The sequence below is a fragment of the Octodon degus genome, unplaced genomic scaffold, assembly GCF_000260255.1.
Source record: "Octodon degus isolate 3935 unplaced genomic scaffold, OctDeg1.0 scaffold00115, whole genome shotgun sequence".
NCBI lineage: Eukaryota > Metazoa > Chordata > Mammalia > Rodentia > Octodontidae > Octodon > Octodon degus.
This window is the reverse complement of record NW_004524691.1, coordinates 7,223,781-7,242,975: the sequence shown is the minus strand read 5'-3', so window position 1 is coordinate 7,242,975 and position 19,195 is coordinate 7,223,781. Positions and strand designations below refer to the sequence as shown.

Here is a 19,195-nt window from a genome sequence, read left to right as displayed (position 1 = left end):
CGGCGGCGGCGGCGGCGGCGGCAGAGAAGCCGGCTCTCGCCAGGGCTCGGACCCGGCGTCAGGCGACGCGGAGAGGGGGGTTGGTGGGGACCGGCGTGCGGCAAGTGATTGGGACTCGAACTTCCTCCCCAACGCCAGAGGCGTCTCTAGTTAAAGGCAAAGACATTATTTCTGGTTTTCCCTACTCCCGCTTTTCCCCTGCCTCTCCCCGGTATCCAAACTACGGGAGTCAACTTCTCCATGAAGGGACGTAGGGCTGCGTGAGAAGCCAGTCTGGCGCTAACAGTGCCTTCCAGCGGCCTCTGTTTCGCTCTGAATATAGCTGATTCAAGATGTGGCTCACGGTGTACCCTCTTCCAGGCAAAAAGATACCCTTTATTGCAGCTTGTCCCCAATCTCTTTACCTCCTCTTTAACCCAGCTGTATTCTAAAGTATAAAGTCCAGAGGGTTATACAAAGCTGTCATCCTCTAGTCTACAGTATCCTCTCTCCACCTGCTGGGGGGGGCGGGGGGGCGATGGAAAGGCACCGTCCTATTATTTTAAAAAAGAGGAGCTTTGCCGTATTACACACAGCTGCACCTGAAGTTTTCAGTCCATGTAAAGTGTATGTGTTAAAAACACACCTAATCCAATGAAATTTTTTTGATAAAACACTTGTTCCTTTCAGGTCTGTGAATTTAGCTATCTTTAAAAAATTGATTCAGAGTCTAGAACTTAGCTTTCAAGAGAAAGTGGTAGTTTAAGTTGACATTCTATTGGTTTTTATAATATGATCTTTAAATTCCCATAGTCTGTTTCTGCACATGACCATTTGCTTGAAAACTATGTCCAACAGTAGTTATCCTGTGAGTTTTGGTTTACAGGTGATACTGTCCTTTTTCTAACAAAAAAATTAGTATCTTTATTGGAATAATTCAAATATCACAGCCTTTTAAATATCCACTTTATGACTTTGAGTAAACTTATTTGCTTCTGTAACCATGTGCTGAAATATATTTTAAGTTAAAAGTCACAGTTTTACCACATATGCCTATAATCTCACAAGGACCGCAAATCCATTACTCAGAAGGCAGAGGCAGAGGGATTGCCCTGAATTCAGGCCATCCTGCACTCTGCACTACAAAGGAAGACCTTGTCTTAATTTAAAAAATTAAAAAAAAAAAAACCTTTTATTTATTTTTGTGTTTTTGAGACAGGTCTCGCTAAGCAGTTCAGGCTAGTCTTCTGCTTACTTTGTAGCCCATGCTGGTCTCCAGCATACAAAGCTGCTTCAGCCTCCTGAGTACTGGGATTGCAGGCCAGTTCTGGGATCACAGGTGTGTGCCACCACCCCTGGCCTAAAATACAAACTTAAAAGTTAATAAATACCACATAATCCAGAAAAATAGTAACGAAGGGCCTAATAAACCCTATAATCTTTTTTTCCCCTGTGTGCTTTACATTTCTAGTGCATTCACTCATTTTTTATTTCACGTACCATACAGTTCACTCATTAAAATTAATTTTGGCTACTGGGCACATTGGCCCACAGCTATAAGCCCAGCACAGGAGTATGGGTGTGCGTTTGAGGCTGTCCTGGGTTACATAGTAAGTTCAAGGCCAGCCTGAACTGCATAGGGAGACCCTGTCTCAAAAACACACACACACAAAAATTATTCAAAGTTCTGTAGCCATTGCCAAAATCAACCTTAGAACATTTTCACCACCCAAAAAGAAACTTGCTCTTCACTGTAGGGTCAGTCTTCATTTCCCAGCTACCTAGCCCCAAGCAACATCTTTCTGTCTTTTTGGATTTGCCTTTTCTGTACATTTCATATAAATGAAATCATACAATTTGTGATCTTTTATGCCTGATTTCTTTGGAAATAGACTGTTTTCAAAGTTTATCTGTGTTGTAACAATAATGTCAATATGTCCATCCTTCTGAGTGATATTCCAACATATGGATATATTGTATTACATTTATCCATTCCTCAATCCATGAACATTTGCGTTATTAACATCTCTTAGCTACTATATATAACACTGCTATGAACATACATGTGCATTGTTGTGTGGATGTATGTTTTCATTTCCCTTGGTTATGAACCCACGAGTGGAATTGCTGGGTCATATGGGACTTTATTGGACCACCTTTATTGGACTTCCAGGCTATTTTCTAAAGTTACCCTTGTTTTTAAAATTTGTCTAATCCCTTGTTCTGTGTTTCTTGCCACTTCACATGAAGTGCTGAGTCAATATTAGAATATGCCATGATTTAAAACATATAAGTAAAATATGTATTAAACAGCTATTTGGACAAGTGCTTTGGGCAGCCTTGAGTAACTGATACTCCTGTATATAATTTAGAGTGTTTCCACTTTTCCATCTGATGACATGACTTTTGACTCTAATACACACTCTTTACTGTAACTTACTCATAGTCACATATACCAGGCAAAGGTAGATACCACATAAAGTCAGTGATAGAATGCTTGTGTAGAGTATAACAGGCCCTGAGTTGGATTTCAAGCACTGAAATTCAAAACAGAAAACAGCTTCTGCGAAATCACATACAGTACTTGTAATGACACAGAAATACTGTTTATTATTCTTAGAGAACATTACAATGGTCTGTTTTAAGTATGTGCTAATTAATGTCCATGCCTGTCTCAGAACATAATTATTGTACCTATTTTTCCCCCTGTAACTGTGGTCACTGTGTTACATTTATAATTATGTAGTATACAACAAATTCTAGGGACACATCGCTTTTTTGGTTTATGTATTTTGTTCTAGGTGTTATGATAGCTGTTTCATTGGGAGGTCTTTGGAAAGAAGTATAGACCAGTGCTGTATAGCATCTCCCCCCACCCCTCTTTTACTGGGGATTAAACCCAGGGTCTTTGTCTTGAGCTGAATCCTCAACCCTTTTTTAAAAAATGTGAGACAAGTTCTCTCTTAAGTCATTCATGGTGGATCATTCTGCCTCAGCCTTCTAGAGTGCTAGCATTACAAGGTATGTGCCACCTCCCCTGGGTATACAATTAATTTTATATATCCATAATACCATTATGACACGTAATCTGTGGTTTTTAAAAAATCGAGATATTTTATATTATTTTCATACTAAGTTTTCAGAATCCAGTTTGTATTTTTATGATTATAGTCTTTGAACTATTAAGCATTTTAAAAAAATTGATCTAATAGTTTGTTTGATTAGAAATGATGAGCACAAAGTTCTGGAGTTTAACTTGTATGTGACCTTGAAGGAAATCACTTAGTCTTAGGATTCTTTTATCTTCTAAAACTGAAGGTGCTTGATGCCTGCTTCGAGAGTTGTAAAGATTAATAGGTCACTGTTAGGGAACTCTCTAGCAATTTTCTTTTGGAGGAAAAGCAAATAATTTAATAAGATTCAGTATAATTTTTATTACCTGATCTGTAGTTGGCTGGTTTTGTGTTTGTGTATGTGTGTCTGTATATAGTTTTAAGTCATGTTGAACTCCCAAGTTACATTGAATAGTTAGACAGTGCTTTTTAATAGAGGGACATGCATTTACATATTGAAGGGCATTTGGGTTCAGAGAATTAGTGAACCTTTTTTTTTTTTTCTTGCGGAACCGGGGATTGAACTCAGGCCCTTGCACTTGCCAGGGAGGCGCTTACTCCACTTAGCCATCTCCCTGGCCAACATTTTTTTTTTAAAGTAGAGGAAATTCTTTCACACAGTTTCTACTAAGCTTGAGTAGTTTTCATAAAAGTTTTGAGAGTGTTTGGCTAAAATAGAGTTCAAGATATTAGAAAGATAATTAGATTTTGGGAATTTTTTTTTGTTTTTTATGTATTTAGTACAGGGTCCATAAAGTCTCACTTTATCACAATGCAGATCAGACTTGTAGTGATCTTCCTGTTTTCAGCCTCCCAGGCGCTGGGTATATAGGCATGTGCCACCATGCCCAGTCTTAATTGCCATCTCAGCATGCCCCAGGGGTCGGACTGTACAGCAGGCCAGGGATAGAACCCCCTGCCCCTGCAGGTGATCTGGCCAGCCCCTGGGAAAGAAAATTTACCCTGAATATAAAGCAGTACTAAATTACTATAGAATTAAATTTACAGTTCACATAGCATAAGATGTGAAGTCAGTTGAACTTTAAAAATAGTTTGCTTGGTTGGCAAGAGATTAATAAAATTGATCAGTTCTTTTATTTAGAAATAGTTTTGTGATTTGTGTTAGTGTTCAGAGGGAAAAGGATTGTTAAGCTATTAAGTGTCGTTAACTTTTAGAGACTGACCTCTCTCATCACAAATCTTGGAACACATTAACTGTACCTAAAATAACTGCTGTCTAATTTTTCATGTATTAGTCCAAGCATGTGACAATATGAAATATATGATAGAAATATACTTAGTAATTAGATTGTTCTTTTGTCTCCTGCTACCTTTTTTGGTTTTTGAGGCAGTCAACTTGAGTTATTTCATTGATAATATTTTTTCATTAAAATGTTTTATTTGGCTCATTCTCTGAGCCAGATTATTTTTTCTTTTTCTTGCTTCTTTTTTTTTTTTTTTTTTTTTTATGTATCTGATATGGAGTCTCATTACGCAGCTTGGACTCAGTGATTCTCCGTGTTTTTAGCCTCCCAGGATTACAGGTGTGCACCACCTTGCCAGGACTCTGTGGCCAGCTCAGCACACCTGAAGGCGGGGCCAGCGCAGCTTGTGGTGGCAGGGATTGAACCAAATTTTTTTTGTTCTTTTTTTTTTTCCACTTGCACATAACATACCATAGTCAATTTCCCACCAGCACGTCCCTTCTTCCACTCTCTTCCCTAGTTTCACACATTTTGGGAGGAGGCAGGTTCAATTGCATTGATGATTTTCTTAGATGGCAAGATGTCCTTGTTTCTCGTAATCATTAATATGTTAAATGAATACACAAGATACAAAAGAACTATAAAGTAGTTTAAATTTGAAAGAATAAAACTACCTTGAGAAGATGCATAGATAGTTTCGTTTTCTTTTTTGGTGCTGAGGATTTATCCCAGGACCTCATGCAAGCTAACGTAGGTAGTTTTTTATCATTAATTCCTAATCACTGATAGTGGTGGTGGATCTTTAAAAATGTTCTGAATATTTTCTGGGATAGGCATTCATTGACCCAAGGCCTATAATGATGAAATGAGAGTGTCTTGTCAAATTTTAACTCTGAGACTAGTATGTAGCTGGTAGAGTGCTTACCTAGCATACACAAGCCCCTGGGTTCAATGTCTAGTACTGAAAAAAGAAAATTTAACCCTGATTCCTAATCTTAGTACTTCCTGGTTTAGTATTGGGACAGAAGTATGATTGAAGACGACTTTTGAGCACCTGCTGTACATGCTTTTAACTATATTCTCATTTGTCTCAGTCTTATAAATAAGAATTATTAAGTTCATTTTAAAGAAGAAACATGTTTTTTGACTTAATAGCATAATGAAGCGAATGATTTTAATTTAGAAATGTCAAAATAAAGTCTATACTTTTCATCCTATACCATACTATAGTACTTTCCTTTAACTTTTAAGCCTTAAGACAAATCTCAAATTTAATTAAAAGATTTTATGTGAGAATACCTAGTATAGTCTATGGCAGTGATGGCAGACCTTTTAGATCTTCAATGATGCAGACAGCCAGCTGCAGCATGCCTGCCACAGGTTTACCACCACTGATCTGAGGTAAAACAAGTATTCACCATTTTCTTTTCTTTTCCTGGAGATTTTTGAATTGTGTCTCATTTGTGAACTCAAACATTAGAAATCACAATCTGTTTTTCATGCTTTCCATTTATCTAGGTTTGATAAAAGATAGGGTTAGAGGAGGCTTTCTTTTTCTACAGTTAAAGGTACAATCATTTGATTGACACCTACAAAATAAGGACAGTATGTAACTATTTGTAATGACCTTAAATCAGAAGTTTTCAAAGATTTTGGGCTCACTAAGGAGCCTGAATTTTTGTTTGTGAATTTCTATTGATGTCTTCCATTTGAGAAATTGAAGTTAAAGTTAAGAATTTTTTTAAATGTTTAAGCATGGGCTGGGGATGTAGCTCAGTGGTAATGTTCTTGCTTAGCATACACAAGGTTCTAAGTTCAAATCCCAGTACCACAACAAAATGTTTAAGCATATTAAAATAAAGGAGTATTATATAAACGTTATGTATTTTTGTGAGGCCAGGGGTTGAACTCAGGGCCTCTGGCATGCTAGGTGGGCACTGTGTTACCACTTTCCCTGACTCTTTATATCTTATTTTTGGGACAGGGGCTAAATTGTCCAGAACAACCTTGAACTTGTGATCCTTCTTCTTCAACATGCTGAGTATCTTGGGTTACAGACAAATAACTAGAATTATATGTTTGTTCTATCACACCCAACTAAACATAAAAATTTTTTTTTGAGCTCATATCCTTTATTCCAGAAATAATACAATCATAGTACAGTTATGAAGTCACATTCATAAAATTTTTAATGAAAAATAAATTTAGTTTTCAAAACCAAAAATAGTAGGAAGAGTGATGACATTTAACATTGTTTTTCAAATCTGTAGTGTTTGGTTTAAGAGAAGACAGCTGAGTTCCCGTATCTGTTTCTGAATTCAGTCTTGTGATGCAATGTCAAAGTATATGAAGAACATACTGCTTTAAAGAGACATTTGAAAAATAACTGCTTTTTTATTATACTTATGAAAAGTATTCTTTGATACTGCACCATGACTCTGTGGAGATTAATTGTAGTATAGTCTCAAGCTATTTCAGTCAACATTTCTTCACCATTACATTGAAATACATTGGTCCTAAGAGATGGCTCCTGAAGTTGGGATACAGCACTGAAGTTACATAGGTCTTCCAAATGCATTCTATCATATGAGAAAAAAAAAATCATTCATTATGCTCAGCACATAATTCAGAGAAATCTTTGGTGTTAGAAGTTTATTAAGGCCACAGTGGTAGGTACAAGCTTTGAGACATTCTGAATTTCACTAGGAAGCTCAGATTTCATCATTTTTAATGAATACTATAAGTTGTTTTCCTCCAAGTCATGGGCTTTCTTTGCTTATTTTTGTAGAACATCTGTCAGACACTAAGTCTGAATAAGCATGATTTCTCTGTTGTCCTTTCTGATAAATATGGTGCTTCTCCCCCCACCCCCCAAAAAAGTGGCTAGTAATTCACAGTTCAGCTGCACAAGTACTTCTTGGAGATGGTCATCCAGCTGTAGAAGTTAGTGTGCAGAAGTGATATATGAGTAATCCTTAATTTATTACAAAATTATAAAGAAAAGCCCAGTATTTAATAAATGTTTGTGGGTTTTTGTTTTGTTTTGTTGTTTTTTTACTGTTTCATCAAGGCTATTCTTAAGTGAGCTTTTTGGTTTGTTTAACTGTGCAAAACAATAACATTATAGTCCACAGCCATACAACCCTGAATGTGCCCAATTTCATCTGATCTTGGAAGCTAAGCAGGGTTGGGCCTGGTTAGTACTTGGATGGGAGATTATAACTGAGTGCTGTTGCCTTAATTCATGCTAAACTGCTAGCAATTTTACTTGTTTTGTATCATTGCAAATGTTAACATAAACATGTGTTGGCACATGCACAGTCACTAGTAGTAATTAGGAAAATAGTGTCAGAAAAGGTCTCAAGGCTCCCCATAGGAGCTCATAGAGCACATTTTGAGAACTACTGTTTTAGTCATTATTGCTTCTCCTATAGGTGACTGTCATTTTTTAATGCTTTTAATAACTTGGGTTAAAATAGTCTAAATGAAAATTTTAAAGTTATGGAAGTTATCATCTAAGTCAACTTCCTTCATCATATATTAAATCCTATTAACCAGTAAATGTTAACTGTCAGAATAACATTTTGCTTGCAGTTCCTTTTTACTGCTTTGTGCTATAATCCTGTTCACAGAAATCAGAAAAAAAAAGCCTTTCCTTTATTAAATGCCTGCTTTCTTCCACATGCTTCAGCCAGACTGTCAAAAATCGCTAGCTTCTAAGTTTATTTCTCTAATCCTGTGTTAAAAGTAGGTTAATAAATGTTTATGTAGATTTTTGTAGCTGTCTCCCTAAAAGATTCTAAATTTAAAGAGCAACTCTAATTCACACTGTGTAGTACCATAATGATTTAAAGTCATTCATAGACATTTGCTGGTACTACATTATTTTTAAAATGCTAAGTGTTTTTATATTATTATTATTATTTATTCACTATTAGAAAAAAATTATGAATTGTCACTTTTATCCAAAATTTAATTTATGTAAACTTAATGAATTTTGGCAGAGAATTTTTTTAAATTTTTATTAACAAAAGTCAAAATCCTGAGATAATGTTGTTACCTAATTTGATCATGGGACATATGTTCTAATATTAACAAACAAATATCCTATCTCATTGTCTAACACTCTCTTAATGAGCTATTTCAGCTGGGCCAGTGTCCTATTCCCTAATGAAAACTAGTTATTAATTATCAACTCTTAATACCCGCTCTTATTTTTGTATGTGTGTGTGGTTCCTCAAACAATTGCGTAAATTTATTCAGTAGTACATCCTAAAAGCCCTACATTGAATTGTTTCTGCTTGGTTGTATTAAATGATCCAGTTCTATTTGCTGTCCATCCTGCCACATTGACCCTGGTCTTCCTTAGCAACACCCAGCTGTTAATGGGCCAGAGAAGTAAGCAAAATAGTAGTTGTAAATGTTTAAGCAGATATATCATTTTGGGTCTTTAGGAGGTAGATAGGAAACCCAGGTATTTTCTGGCTGTCTTTAGAATACTGATTTTTTTTTTTTAAGACTGCTATGTCTTCTGATGTTAACACTGAAAGTTAAGTCTGATGAACTTAAGACAGAATGAGCTGATTTTTTATAATAGGTACATTGTAGGGAATAGAAATGTAGCTCAAATTATTTTAGCTAGTGGAAGGAATATTAACTTTTTATTTTGAGGCTGGGTCTCACTAAATGTCTCAGGCTGGTCTTGAACTTGTGATCTTTCTACCTCAGGCTTCTGAGCAGCTGGAATTACAGGCATATATACTGCCAATCCTTAGCTGGTTGTTTAGGTTTATGTCCTTATCCTTGAGCTAACTGCTGTGAGGTTAAGTGTCTGTGTTAAAGATGAGAAGATTGTTAGTACTTCTGCATAAACTACAGGTTTGCCCAGAATGAAGGCAATGCAGAGAAAAGGATTTAAAAAACAGCTGAAGGTTTGTCAAGTGTCAGTAATCAATAGAGGAGCTAGGGAGATGGCTCAGTAGAATAAGTGAAGTGCCTGAGTTCAACCCCCGGTTCTGCCAAAAAAAAATAATAATAATAATAATAAGAGAGATATAGACAGTTGGTACTTTATTTTGTCTTTGAATACCATCTGTGTGCTCACATATATCTATAGAATTAGGTTGCTTGCTTGTTGGTCAGCTCTGATCAAACAAAATGCAAAGTGTTTGTATTTTCTTATTTTCTTCAAGATTTTATCTTAATTTCCTTTTGGTCTCCAGCTGTAAGATAATGACATTTTCTTTTAGTGATGTAAAGCTTAAGATCAATAAATAAGAAATATGGTTAGTACCTTTAGTCATTAGAGAAGTGAATATTAAAATAGAGCTATCACTTCATGCCCAATAGGATGACAATAACAAAATAAATGAAAAGTGAAACCCTCATACACAGCTGATAGAAATACAAAATGATGCAGACATGGATTATGGTATACCTTAGGGGTAGAGTGCTTGCATAAGGGTAGTTTTGATCCCTAGCACTGTAGGGGAATGGGGTTGCTCCTGCTTTGAAATGCAGTTTTTGAGTTCTTCAAAATGTTAAATAGTTAACATGTCTCCCAGCAGTTCTAGCTATTAACTCAGAAGGATTAAAAACATTTTCTGGCTCTTTCGGGTCCTCCTTTCCAAGGTGACGAAAAGAAGAGAAGGAATAACAGTTGTGCCAAAAAGGGCCACGGTCATGTGCAGCCTATTCACTGCACGAACTGCACCTGGTGCATATCCAAAGATAAGGCCATTAAGAAGTTTGTCTTTCGGAACATAGTGGAGGCCGCTGTTGTCAGGGACATTTCCAAAGTGAGTGTGTTCAACGGTTATGTGCTTCCCAAGCTGTATGTGAAGCTGCCTTACTGTGTGAGTTGTGCCATTCACAGCAAAGTGGTCAGAAATCGATCTCATGAAGCCTGCAAGGACTGAACTTTTCCACCCCAATTTAGACCTGCTGGTGCTGCCCCATGACCTCCACCAAAGTCCATGTAAGGGAAACTGGGTCTTAATGGACTGAGGAAAAATTTTTTTTTAGAACTGGGAATTGAACAAGTATTGAGTGATTGTGTGAAGAAGTAGAAAAAAATAGTTTCTGTGCTGTATCTGCTCATACGTAAACAAAATCATATACTATATGATTATTTGTGACTAGCTTCTTATGAGCAACATGTTTTCAGGGCACATCCTTACTATCACATGTACCAACATTATTTTAGTAGAATGCTGGTGTATCTGCTCATACGTAAACAAAATCATATACTATATAACCTTTATTCAGACTAGGTTAAGTAGAGTGAGATGTTAGGAAAGTTATGGAGCCAGTTCTCACATTATCCAGATAGAAGGGGAGTGTCTGTGGGAATTCATGGACTCTTGCTGTACTGCTTGCCAGTGGCCAGGTCAACTACTAAGTTTTATTTTTTTTTTCCAGCTATTACTTTTAGTCTTTGTGTAAATCTGTGTTAAGTTACTAAAAGAGAATCTGACCAAGGTGATAGGCTCAACCAAGCTGAAGCAGGTTTTTTTTTTAAATTCCTGCTGTGTATGGATTGGCTGTTTGCTGACAGGTAAGTTTTTCTAACTCCTAGCACCAGTCAGCTCTGTTATGAGGAAACTGGGTTGTAACATGGTGTAAGAAGCATCCTTTTCCTTCAGAAACATCCCTAGAAATAGTGGTTCCTCTTAGACAATATTGTATGACATTACCTAATGTCATTTTCATTCATTCTGTTCTGTTAACTTTCTGTTTACTATTATAATCTGGGGCAAATCATTATTACCTTATTATTGTCTTGTCTCCATCATGATTGCCTTGTTTCTACTATTGTCCTTCTCTGACTCATAAAACAACTAGCATAGTTCTTTTAAAAAGCAAATCGGGGCCAGGGAGATGGCTCAGTGGAATACGTACTTCCCTGGCAAGCAGCCTGAGTTCAATCCCCGGTTCCACAAAAAAAAAAAAAAGCAAATCAGGGCTGGAGCTGGAGCTCAGTGGTGGAATGCCTAGGTGTTTAAGGCTCAGCATCCTCTCAGCCAGTGGTAAAATAAATCATGTTCTTCCTTTGCTTCAGTAGCTTCCCACCACATTTAGCTTCTAGATGCTTTACTTGTCAAGGCCTTGCCAAATTTGAACCTAGTTTAATTGTACCTCGTTCACTTCACTATCTCCCTTAGGTAATAGACTCGTTTATCTTCTAATTCCTATCACATATATCAATGGTCCTTCCTTTAGATCCCTCACATATGCTACTCTGACCTTCAGAATGCCTTCCTCATGCTTTTCTGGATTTTTGAAGTCTTCATTTTATGTGGGTTTTTTTGTTTGTTTGTTGTTCTTGTTTGTTTTTGAGACAGGATCTCACTACTCGGGCCTGAAACTCATGTTAATCTTCCTGCTTCAGCCTCACCACCATGCCCAGCCCTCTTCCATTTATTTGCCCTGTTATTTATCATCTGTTGAATGTCAGCTTCAGTGTGACTTACTCACAGAGGCTATGCTTGAACAAACTAACTGAAAGTTAAACCTCCATTTTTCAAGATAATTTATATTTTTTCTCATCAGACTCTAAGTTCCCTAAACATTGTGGAGTTTATCTGCTTTGTACCCTTCATTCCCTCTGTCTCTTCCTTGACCTCACCCTCCTTCCTTTACTCTTTTCCTTTCTCTCCTCTTCCTTTCCCTCTCTTCCTAAAGACAAAGTTCTGCTATTTTGCCAGTTAGCCTCTAGCTCCTGAAATAAGCAATCCTCCTGCCTCAGCTTCCTAACTAGTTGGGACTGTAGAATAACATCACTAAGCCTTTCATATAGATGACACTTAAGTAAATATTTGAAGGAATTAGATGAAATATTCTTAGGAGAAAGAAAAGGCGCAGTGTATTTTTTGTTTGGGTGTTTTATTTGGAGGTACAGTATGAGAGGTTATAACCAAGGCCTTGTGCCTACTGAGCAAGTGCTCTGCCACAGAGCTAAGTCAAGTTCTGTTAATAGTATCATGAGTCTGGAAATTTCACTAAGTTTCAGTTAAATGATTTCTGTTCTCTTTAGTTAGAAAATCCTGTAATGCTATTTGTTTATATTTTCTCTGAAGAAAACCATTAGTCTCTCAATTTTTGTAGTTTTCATTTAATACTTATATAAACAGAAAAAACAGTTTTTTTCCTCAGCTGAGAATGGATATGACAGAGACATCAGATTTCTTCAGCAGTAATGTCACTGATTTTGTACTCTATTCTTCCTCAGTGATTTCCCAGGGTTTTCTCCCACGTGTTGTCATCATTTTTCATTCAGTTTCTGAATTTTTAATTCTTCTGTTACAGACTAAAGAAGTTTGAAATGATTTTTATCAGCCCATTTATAAGCTACCCTAAACTAATTTTCCTTACGTTCAGATAAAAAATATAAAAGCTGGAGATGTAGCAAGGGCTTACTTAGCATGAACAAGGCCTAGGCTTAAATTCCCAGTATGAAAAAGGGGGTAAAACCCAAATAGGATGTTTTTATTATTGTAATGGATTTTTTATATATTGTCATCAATCTATAAATTATTCTGAAAGCTTATGCAATATTTCCCATTTCTGAGAGATTATGTGTGTTTCAACAAACCTAGTTATTTCTAACCCCACCACTACCACCACTAAACACAATGTGTGTGCATATAGACACATGCAGAGTATGCTTGTCAATTTTCTAAAGCTACCAAAATTAGCTATTGAAAGCCAAATGATTTCTGTATACTTTTGGCATTACAACATAATTTCTGGCAAGAAAAGTACAAGATAGGAAAACCCAAAATTATACCATAGTCACAAAATGGTTCATTTTTTGCAAAAATAGATCTTCATTGTTTGCAATTTTGGTCTATTCTTCACCCCATCCCCACCCTACCGCATCATCATGATTCTAAAAACTACATTGCCGTGCATGCTAACCTGTACAAATAAAAATTAGGTGTTTGGGGGCATTGGTTTTTTTTTTATTTTCTTAGTACATTTTAGGTACACATAATGATATATATACATTCATTATAGAGAGTTTGTAACTATACCTGATATACCTTGCTTCTTTTATTCCCTTTCCCCTCCCCTCCTGTATTCTTTATGGCATAGTAGTACTCCATTGTGTGTGTGTGTGTGTGTGTGTGTGTATGCGCGCGTGTGTGTGTGTGAAATCCTCTTTATCCATTCACCAGTTGAATGGGATTTTTTTCTTAATTTTATAAGAAACAAATAGCAATGAGACAGTTTCAAACCAAATGGTAGGACAGTTTCAATAATTTAACACATTGCATACATTCTTCCTAGTGGTTAATTGCTGTACAAGATGCGGTACAAACACCATTAGAACAAATCCCTCTATTCATTAAGAGAATGTAACTATATATCTATCCTAACCACTTTGAATACACAGATACAAAATGGACATTCATCTGTATCCCCTTTTTTTGTTAAGTTCCGTTATTTGAACATTATAGATGTGTAAGCTCAGCAAAATATTCTAAAAGAGTCCAGTAGCCCATAATAGTATTGGATCTTCCGCTTGACTGGCAATGTCAAAAATTGTTGACCTGAGTCCCCTATAGCTCAACATAACAGCATGGCTTTACTTCTTATATATCGTTTTTATGCTTTTCTGCTGGATGGTTAAGACCAAGGTAAAGCAGGACCTGTGCAACAAGAGTTGTAGCTTTTGGGTCTGATAAGTTCAGTGAAATCCCCTCAGGATTTATCCTGAGATCCTGTACCTCAGATTGTAGAACCTTTGTCAGTGTCAGCCATGTGGATGAGTCACGGCCATTGCTTGTCCAATGTGCTCTCTGTGAAAGCCTGAGAGAATATTTTCTCTCCATGTGACTCTGCTTAGGCACACTCTACATCATCGATCACTTTCCTCTTTGGCCCCATAATCTCCTTGATCAGAAAATTTGGGACACTACTGAGTTACATGATGTAACAGTAGAAGTTCTCATATGTCCTTAATTGACCTTATAAGTCTTAATTGACCTTGGAAGGCTAGGACCAAAATATTGGCTTTCCTTGCAGCCCTCCTTTTTCTCTAATTTGGTCTCCAAACTTAGGTTGTTAACCATCCAGAAGACAAGCTTATTGTTATTACCATACAACTTAGGTTGTGAAGCTTAGCCTCACTATCTGTCTGAATATCAAACATCTTAGGCATAACATGAAACAGGTATTTTTCATCAAGTATTGATATGTTGAACTTAAAGTACCTACAGAATATGATAAAAAAATTTAAAAATTAGAATATATTTTAAAAATAGGCATAAAGAATTATATATTTCTTATGTTTACACATAAGTCCAAAAAACTAACCATATACCACCTTGAAGCAGGACAGTCCCACAATATTCCTTTTCCTGTCTCTTGCTTTCATTGAATGGAATTCTGATTCCCACTGCCTTACTTTGTTACCCAAAATTACCTTTGCTATTCAAGGTGCCTCGTTCCAAATGAATTTTAAGGTTTTCTTTAACTCCGTGAGGCATGCTAGTGGGGTTTTGATTGGGATTTCATTAAATTCTGTTAACAATTTTGGGAATATGGCTCTTTTTACTACAGTGGTGTTTCCTACCTAAGAACACAAGAGTATCTTTCCATTATCTGATACCCTTATTGAGCTCTGTTTTCAGAGTACTGGAGTTTTCAATGTAAAGTTCTTTTACTTCCTTCATTAAATTGATTCTCAGGCATTTCCTTCTTCAGTGATTGGGGGGGTGGGCAGAATCGGGGATTGATCTCAGGCCCTTGCGCTTGCCAGCGAAGCGCTTATTCTACTGAGCCATCTCCCCAGCCCCTTCAGTGATATTTTTAAAGGTGTTATTTCTCTTAATTTCTGTTTTCAGTGGGTTTGTTGTTTGTGTATAGGAATGCTGTTGATTTTTGAGTGTTGACTTTGTGTCCAGCAATGCTACTCAATTTAGTTAGTAAAAATGAATTGCTTTGGCTAATGTTTCCATTAGCCAGGTTGACTGTTGGTTTGTCATGGATGGCTTTTATCAGCTTGAGATACAATCTATTGCAAATGTCTGTAGGGTGTTAATCATGAATGGTTGTTGTGCTTTGTCAACACATTTTTATATCTATTGATGATCATATTTTTTTCTCTTGGCTTTGTTAATGTGATGCATTACATATATTGTTTTGTATATGTTGAACCATCCCTGCAACCCAAGGTTGACTCCTACTTGACCACTGTATATGATCTTCTTGATGATTTGCTGCATTCTATTTGCCAGTATCTTATTGAGGATTTTTGCATCTACTTTCATTAGGGAGATTGGCCTATCGTTCTTTTTTTTGGTTGGATCCTTCTCTGGTTTTGGTATCAAGGTAATGATTCCTTCCATAAATGAATTTGGGAATACTGTTTCTGTTTTCATTTCATTTAAGAGTTTAAGAATTAATAACATTAGGTCTTTTCTAAACTTTCTGTAGAATTCAGCAGTGAATACATCAGGGCCTGAGCCTTTCTTTGTTGATAGGTTTTTAATTGCATCTTTAATTTCATTGATATTTATTTAGAATTTTTGTATGTTTTTGGTTCAGCTTGGTAATTGATAATCTAGGAATCTCTCCATATCTTTTGAGTTTTGCATCTTATTAGAATAAAGGTTCTGAAAGTAGGTATTGATTTTATGGATTTCTGCAGTGTGTTGATTTTACCCTTTTTATTCCTAATTGTATGGGTTTTCTGTCTTTTTCTATCCTTTGATAAGGTTGGCTAATGACTTGTCAATTTTATTTAACCTTTTAAAAGAACCAACTCAATTCATTGATTCGTCATATTGTTTTCTTAGTCTCCATTGCATCTGTATCTGCTCTGACCTTTGTATTTCCTCCCTTTCCTCCTTGTATGGGATTTGGTTTGACTTTTTCTTCCTTTTCTAGAAGCTTGAGGTTCAACATTATGTTGTTTGTGCACACTCTTCCTGATATATGAATTCACCACTATAAATTTCTCTTGTAGAGCTGCCTTCATAGTGTCCTTAAGTTCTGATATATTGCATTCACATTATGGTTTAATTATAAAAACTATCTAATTTCTTTAATTTTATCTAGAACTCATTGGTTCAGGCAGGTGCTATTTAGCTTCCATTTGTTTATGAAATTCTTGTGGTTTCCTTTGTCTTGTCATTGTCTTGTTTATGAAATTCTTGTGGTTTCCTCTGTCTTTTTCAAGGCAGTGTGGTCTGATAATATGCCTGGGATAATTTTAATTCCTTTATATTTACTTTAAGGATGCTCTTTGAGTTAGTATGTGGTCTATTCGAGCACGTCATGTTCAACTGAAAAAGATATGTATTATGTGAGATGTAACACTGTAGACATCTACTAAATCCATTTGTTCAAAACTTTGGTTCAGCTTTGATACTTTGTTGTTTTTTGTCTCCCATTGCAATTATATTAGTGGTTATTTGATTTTTTTTTAGATCAACATGGGTTGGAGGTTAGTATTAGTTTTATATAGTTGGTGCTTTGGTTTTTGGTGCATGTATAGTTATGATTGTTATCTATTACTCTTGGATTGTTTCCTTTACAGTGTATATTGATTTTCAGTGATCTTTTTTAATCAGTCTTGAATTCTTTTTGTCTACAAATAGGATAGAAGCCCCTGCTTTTTTCTGGGTTCCTATAATGTGGGGTATTGTTTGCCATCTGACTTTCAGTCACTGAATTTCTTTTTTAATTAAATGTGTTTCTTGTATAGAGCATATTGTTGGATCTTGCTTCCTAGGTCTATTGGGCCAGTCTGCTTCTTTTGATTGATGAATTGAGACCATTAACATTGATGGTTATAACTGATAAGGGTTGACTTACCCTTATAATGTTATTTTCTTTGTCTTGGTTCCTTTTGTTTCCTGTTGTTTAATTGTGTTCCTTGCCTGATAGATTCATTCTGTTGGCCTTCATGGAGTTGTGGTCCTTGTTATCTCTAGAATTTCCTTCAGAATAAAGTGCTGATTTTGTGTTCCTGAATTTTCTCAGGTATTCTTTGTTATGTAAATATCTTGTTTCTCCATCAGTGTGTGTGTATTTAGTACAGGGTCTCACTACACAGATCAGACTCATAGTAATCCTCCTTTTTTCAGCCTTCCAAGTACTGGAATTACAGGTGCACGCCACCACACCCAATTTCATTCACTGTCTCCGACCAAGGATTATACCCCAGGCCCTGTGTCTGCCTAAGCAGGTGCTTTAATACACTGAGCTATTTGGCTAGTCCTCTCCATCAGTTTTGAAAGATAATTCTGTGGTTAAGTCTTAAAATATTTCACTCCTAGCTCTCCTTGACTTGAGGGTTGCATTAAGAAGTCTGCTGTGTTTCTAGCCTTTATAGGCGATTTATTTCTTTTCTCATAGCTTTTAAAGCTCTGTTTTTGTGTTAAAATTCTGGACTCTTGAGTATTATATGCCTTGGTAGGTTTTTTTTTTTTTTAATTGTGGCTACTTGGGAGTTGTATTCCTCACTTACCTGTATGTCCAATTCTTTTTACCTACTTGGTAAGTTTTCTGCCATGATTTCTGTGAATAGTTTTGTTTTGTTTTGTTTTTTTTAATGTCATTCTTATTATCCCTTGCTTTTCACTGGTCAATTTTATATTCTTTTTCATCATCATGAACTGCACTTCGGTCTCTGTATCTGAAATTCTGTTCTCAGATTGACTCATTCTTTTTGGCAGAACCGGGGATTGAACTCAGGCCCTTGAGCTTGCCAGGGAAGCACTTATTCCACTGAGCCATCTCCCTGGCTAGATTGACTTATTCTGCTGCATATATTTTCAATGGAATTTTTAGTTTTGTGGATATCACTTTGAACCTGTCATGGATCCCATTTCTTTCATATGTTGGGCGTTCATGAATGGTTTTCATCATTTTCCTAGGATTCTCTGGGTTTTATTTTTTGTTTTGTTTTGTTTTTTTTAATCTGTATCTGCTGTAAAGTCACCAAACATACCTTTCCTTGTTATCACCATCTTTGTAGTTATCTTAGAAATTATTTCTGATATGAGTTTTTGTAAAGCCTCATTTATCTGCTCAGAATCCAGGCACGTGGCTTTCAAATTGTTCTACCTTATCCCTCCACTCCCCCAGCTTGCCTTTGGTGACCTGGGATGCATCTTGTTGAGATTTCTTCTCATGTGCTTTTTTTAAGTCCTAAGTTGATGTTTATAAGTTGTTTGTGGTGAGTAGCATTATTCTAATATTTAGAACCCTTTGGAAATGACCACTTCTCAGATGTCTTCCAGGTGCAGCTGGCTTTCGGGTTTTGATTCTGTTACAAGATACTTACTAGCTCTTCTATTTATTGGAGATGAGAAGTTACCTCCTGCTTTTGTCAACTTCTGGTTCTTTGGCACTGGCCAGCTTGAACTAGGCTTCCTGACCTATTACTGGCTTGAACTCAGCAGTCTCACCCTGCTACTGAGAGCTGCTAGGGGTTGTCCGAATCCAAATAAACTCACCAGCCACTATAATCCACTGTATTCACTAATCCATTCCACTGCCTTTCTCAGTGAAGGGCTCTAAGATTGCCAGTAGTCATCATACAACTGCAGGTTCAAGCCACTCCCTCCTACACAGTGACTCCAGCCTTTGGGAGAAAGCACTGCCTGCTATCTCTTCCTTCATTGAAAATACCCTCTTTGCTCTGCCCGAGGACTTCAGTTCTTGCTTCAATTTCTTCCTAGGTCCCAGGAACCCACTTCTCTCCTTTTCTTCCTCACATTGCTGTATTCCAGCTTCTGGACACCAAATCTCTGATAGGTTTTTTTTCTGCTGCTCACCACAGGTATCTTTCCAGAACTTTTATGGTGTTGAAGTTAACAAAATTGATGAAAGGTTTTTTTTTTAATCATTTATTCATTCATTCATTCATTCATTCATTCGTTT

General features: G+C 36.5%; 1 protein-coding gene across 1 annotated transcript in view; it reads left to right on the top strand.

The window, feature by feature from the left end:
- Kpna4 (karyopherin subunit alpha 4) overlaps window positions 1–19,195 on the top strand; it is a 65,079-nt gene that overhangs the window by 578 nt on the left and 45,306 nt on the right. The window lies entirely within an intron of this gene.